Source organism: Rhea americana, unplaced genomic scaffold (genome assembly GCF_003343005.1).
Source record: "Rhea americana isolate MKP2758 unplaced genomic scaffold, rheAme1 scaffold_241, whole genome shotgun sequence".
NCBI classification, from domain to species: Eukaryota; Metazoa; Chordata; class Aves; order Rheiformes; family Rheidae; genus Rhea; species Rhea americana.
The window spans coordinates 220,412-226,411 of NW_028186359.1; positions in this window are offsets into that span (position 1 = coordinate 220,412).

Sequence of the window (6,000 nt, forward strand, 5' to 3'; positions counted from 1 at the left end):
TCAGTTGGAGCACACTGTGCAGCAGGTGAGATGAGATAGCGCAGGGGCTGTCGAACAAGGTTAGGGGATGGGAGGAGTTTCAGACAATCTGCTCTGTGCACACTGACATATATATGTGTGTGTGTGTGTGTGTGTGTGTGTGTGTGTGTGTGTGTGTATACACACACACACACAGATATACTAATACATACATTCTTTTTTTCTCTCTTTCTCCCACCAGTGGCGTGGCCGTGCAGCGAGCACCGACAGCCAGGGCTCCTGCCCCTCTCCCAAGGCACCGCCAACCCCGTGAGCACCTGTGGCTGGGAGCCAGGCCAGCCTGAGCTCCTCCTGCGCCGGCTGCGGTGGCAGCAGCTGGCGAGACCATCCTGCTCGCTGCGTCCATGTCCACGTCAGCACCACTTCTGGGCACTGCATTACTGCCAGGCATTGCATCGCCGATAGGCATTGCATCGTTGCCAGGCGTTGCATTGCCACCACCATCACCACCAGGCATCGCATTGCCAACGGGCATTGCATTGCCACTGGGCATCACCTTGCCGCTGGCCTTGCTGCTGGGCATTGCATTGCTGCCGGGCATTGCAGTGCTGCCAGCACTGCAGTGCTGCTGGCATTGCATCACCACTGGGCATTGCAGTGCTGCTGGCACTGCAGTGCTGCTGGCATTGCATCGCCGCCGGGCATTGCACTGCTGCCAGCACTGCAGTGCTGCTGGCATTGCATCGCCACTGGGCATTGCAGTGCTGCTGGCACTGCATTGCTGCCGGCATTGCATCGCCACCGGGCATTGCAGTGCTGCCGGCATTGCAGTGCTGCCGGCATTGCATCCCCGCCAGGCGCTGCATCGCTGCCAGGTGGCCTTGGTTCCCCACACTGCCCTCCCGGCTTCTGCTGCGTGGGCCCACTTTCCAATGTAGAGGGCAGACTGAGACATGAGCGAGAAGCTTGGGCTGTAAGATAGTTTGTAAAATTGCTTTATGTGGGCAGGACAGCTGGAAGGGCGCGCAGGCGTGGGTCACGGACCCACGCATAGAGGTGCCTGTGAGCCGTCAGACCTTTGCGCCCTGCGTACCCCCCCCCCCCCGATTCCTTTCGTCATGTGCTAAAAAGTATTTGATTCCTCAGGGGAAAGACTGCTTTTCCATGTTTGTGGTCTCCATCAGGCTTTGAGGCATGATCAGCCCTCACTGCGGCTGCTGGCCTTCCCGTAGGCCTGGCCGGACTTCTCCGCATGCAGAGCTGGGTTGCCACTGRTGCAGCTTGGACATCGGGGCATCGGTGCTGCCAGCACTCTTGCATGAGCACTAGATCCTTCTTCAATCACCCTGGCGGTAAAGGGGCAATGTAAAAACACAGTGGCTATGAAAGAAAGAAAAGCTTCCACGGTTTTTCCAGAGCTCCAAGCAGCTCCTCAGTGAAGCAGGTTCCTCGGGCTGTCGCGGGGAGGAAGGATGCCCYATGCCTGGCCTCTGCGGCCCCTGCATCCTCCGCCGCGTGGTTCCCCAGGACGAAAGGTCCCTTCCGTGGTGATGGAGCAGGTGCAGTGAGGAGGCTCCACCACGCGCTGGGAGGCGGCCATCCTCCAGGTGCGCTCCGTGYGCGCTGGCCCATGGTGTCCATGCCCCAGCATCTGTGCCCCGGTGTCCATGTCCTGATGTCTGTGCTCCCAGCATCCGTGCCTYGGTGTCCATGTCCCGATGTCTGTGCTTCCAAGGTCTGTGCTCCAGTGGTCGTGCTCCCAGTGATGGTGCTTCAGTGTCCATGCCCCCAGCAGTGTGATTTCCCTTCGCACCTTGTCTCTCAATTCTCCCTGTGCACCATGTGCGACAGCCGCAGTAGCCCCGTAAATCCCTCTCAGTCATCCCCTGGCTGCGTGCTTCCTCTTCTCGCCAAAGCTGTGGCTGCGAGCAGCGGGATCCGGCCGCCACGAGGGCTGCGCCCGGCCATGCGCCCGGCCAAGGGCGCTTGGAGGTCGGAAGCAGCTTTGAATTCCCAATGACATTTCATCGCCTGCCCTCCCGCTGCTCCCCCTCTGCTCTAACCATCCCCGCCACCCAGGTCTCATCCTCCCGCCCCAGGCCTCGTYGCTCCCCTTAATAGGGCGTGATCCCCAGAAACCTTCTCATCCATGGGAAAAAGAAAAAGTCGTTGGAGATCATCCGCAAAAGGCATCTCAGCGCATGGGTGTCCTGGTTCCTGTGCCAGCCTGCACGGTGCCGGCGGGGAGCTCCGGCACGGCTCTGCAGGGCCAGAACATCCCCCAGCAGGAAGCACGTGGCCCGGCCCCGGCAGCATGGACCAGCAGAAAAGATACACGTTTTTCCCTTGCACTTTGGGTTTTTTTCCAAGTCTCTTCCCAGCAAAACATTGCCCACTCTTCGTTTTGCAAACAGAGGGGAACACGGGCTGCTTCTTTCCTGGGAAGAATGTTGCCCCCGAGCACGGGCTGCATGAGGGCAGCACTCTGGGCGGCCCGCGGAGCCGGAGAGCCCGGGGGAGCTGGCACTTTGCCCACACTGTAGCGTCCCCGGCAGCCCTGCACCGTCTCCACTGTCGCCAACAATGGGACCGAGTGCTCCAGAAATGATTTTTTTCCTCTGCACTTTTCTCAATGATGTTTTGTAATTACATTTTACAGTTTTACAGCTATATTTTAAAACAGTGCATTAGTCGTGGAAATATAATTATAAATCTTATGTTCTCGTGTCACTTGTAATTAAAACCATGGAATTTATAGCATGCATATTTCAAGAGACTAGTATAGGCATCTATTAAAAAAGCAGTTCATTAAAGGTGATTAAGTACCTCCGAAGGGGTCAGTGCAGATCGGAGCACATGTCCCATTGCCATGGAAACGGCTGGCACCAAAGCCAAGCGGAGACAGCAGTAACCTGCAGCATCAGGCATAAAACACAAAAACGTGACCGGCCCCATCGTTGAATCCACATGTGCAAACACTGTCTGGTTGTTAATTACCGCCAAAGTGAGAGACTTGCCGCTAACCTCCCGCTGGCACTGCGCGTTGCTTTCTGTTGTGAAATGCCTGAGAAGAGGGATTTTTGCTGCCATGAGGGATGGAGGACAAGAGCAGTAATGACTTTTTATGAGTAAGTCTGTTTATCGGCGCTGCTCTTGGGCCTGGTGTTCGCGAGTGGCGCGGGGTGCTGCTCCCTGCTCTGCAGGTTCCCCGTCCCGAAGGTGGCGATCYGGCAGCCCAGCCACGTAGGACTTTGTGGGATTTGTTGGAGCTGGTGACTCCTGCTGAAATTACATTTCTCCCTGCAGTGCTCTGTAAGAAGGTGAAAGTTCGATTTCTCAGGCAGGCTTGGATGGGGCGGGAGGGAGCGCCGACAGCAGCAGCACAGACACCAGGCGGCTCGGCCACAGAGCATCTCCGCGTCCAAACGCTGCGTTCCCGAAAACGAGAGCCCAAGGACCGGCGAGTCTGCGGAGGAGCTGCAGGCTGGGGGCAGCAGCCCCGCAGATGCGGCCCCACTGGGAAGCACTAACCTCCACGGGGCTCCGGTGTGGCGACTGGAAGCTCATCTGGGGGAATCCGCTTAATTGGGCAAGTAGTGAGTCAATCCTACTCTCACATGCTTTACTAGCAGCAGACAAAATTGGTAATTTCTGTTTGTTTTGACCCTACCTTTGCAGGAACTGCAGCAATTTTCTGTAATAATCACATTTTCCATGGTTATAGTCCCCAGGTTGACAGACAGCTGCAGCAGGACGGCGCCAAACACGGTCAATGCTCCCAGCTCCAGCTCCCGCTCCAGCCGGGGGTCCCAGCTCCCACCAGGGGATCCCTGTTCCCAGGGGGGTCCTGGCTCCAGGGGGGTCCCATCTTCAGCCGGAGGATCCCTGTTCCCGGGGGGGGGGTCCTGGCTCTAGGGGCGTCTCTGCTGCCCCTCATCCTCCCCTTGCCGCTGCTGGGGCATCGCGTCCAGATCTGCTCCAGACAGGCTCTAGGAAGCTGATTTTTGGAGAGGAAAGAAATTAAAGAACTGCTTAGCCTGAACAGCTGAGCTTGTATTTTTGTGACTTTGGGAAACATCTTTAATACTATTATTATTAGCAGTAATAACATCCCGAAGAAAATCTCTGCGAAATCGCATAGCCTGGAGGATGCGTGAAATCCCTGGGAGGCAGGAGCTGCTGTGGGTTTGCCATGTGCAGCGACATCTGCGCGGGCGGGAGAGGCGGAAATGCCACTGCAAACCGGGAGCAGAGCACACACAGAAATCCCCCTTGGTCAAAGCACAGCAGTAACTGCAAATCCTGTTAGTAATTGGAGCTGTCCGGAAAACAGCGCAACCTTGTCTCTCAAAGCACAGTGCCCTAGGAGGGCGCTGAGCTCAAAGCCCATAGGTTTTACTTTTAGTCTTCCTGTCGGAAGGAAAGGACGGAGCAGGCCCTGCGGGGCCGGGCCGGGCTGGGAGGTCAGGGTGGAGGAAGCCGGCAGCTCTGCAGAGCCCCTGCGCAAGAGCACCGGGTGCCCGGAGCACGAGCTCCCCTCCTGCTGCAGCCACACGCCTGGGAGGCTCCCCGTGAGAACCTGGACCTTGCAATTATTCTGCATTTTCACTGTAAAAAGGGCAAAGGACTACTGCTGCACGCGTCTCCTGGCACTTCCGAGCTCATGAGCGCGTCCTGCCATGGCACTGGGGGCTGAGCCCCCGCTGCCACTGAGCCCGCCTGCGATGATCTAGAGCTCAGCCAGATGTTTCGTGGGCAGAAATACCTACTCAGAGCTAAAAGCTGTGATTACACTCGCCAACCAGCCATTGAGAAAGCATGAAACAGAGAAATTGCCCCCTCCCTGCTTGTCTCAGTACAACAGTGTCTTTGTAGCATGCTGGCTTGAGCTGTCTGTGCTGGACACAGCTCCTGGTCCCAGCACCGGGTGCAGGATCCTCTCGCCTTGGCAGCCACTCTGCGAGGGGCTGGGAAGGGCTCGGCAGAGAGCAGGGCCCCAGCAGGGCACGCAAAGGAGGGGGGGAACAGCCTGCTGCGGCAGTTCCGCTCCTTGGGGGCGGAGGGAAGTGTTCCCAAGCGGCGCAGGGCGGAAGGGGCTGCTGCGGCACAGCTCCTCGCAGCGTGGGCGCACAGGAGCACCGCGGGAAAGGACTGGTCGGGCCACAGCCCCGCAGCACCGATGCCCCGYGGACGCAGGAAAGGGCYGGTCRGGCYSCGGCCCTATGGCACCGATGCCCTGTGGATGCAGGAAAGGGCTGGTCAGGCCGCGGCCCTATGGCACTGATGCCCCACGGATGCAGGAAAGGGCTGGTCAAGCCACAGCCCTATGGCACCGATGCCCTGCGGACGCGGGAGAGGGGTGGTCGGGCTGTGGCCCTATGGCACCAATGCCCCACGGATGTGGGAAAGGGCTCGTCAAGCCACAGCCCTATGGCACTGATGCCCTGCGGACACGGGAAAGGGCTGGTCAAGCCACAGCCCTATGGCACCGATGCCCCACAGATGTGGGAAAGGGCTGGTCAAGCCACAGCCCTATGGCACTGATGCCCTGCGGACACGGGAGAGGGCTGGTCGGGCTGTGGCCCTATGGCACCGATGCCCCACGGATGTGGGAAAGGGCCGGTCGGGCCACAGCCCTGACGCTCTGTGGATGCAGGAAAGGGTCGGCCCCGCTTGCAGCGCCGTGATGCAGGTGGATGCAGGTACTGGCTGAGAGCTGTGTTTCGGATGCCCATCCGGCACCACGGTTATTTTCCCATTTTCCTCCTCATTCTCATGCCTTTGGGCTGCCCCAGGCGAGCGCAGCTGATCCCAACCCAGCAGAGTCCTGGCCCCAGTCCCTGACCCAACCCAGACTCTGCCCCGATCCCCAGTCCAGCCGAGCCCTGGCTGCTGGCCCCATCTGCTGAGACCCGACCCCAACCCTGCGCAGCCCCCACTGCACCCGTCCTGTGGCAGCCCCGTCCCCGTCCCGGCAGCTGGGCTGCTGCAGCTGGAGCGTGGATGGACACTGGCACCRGC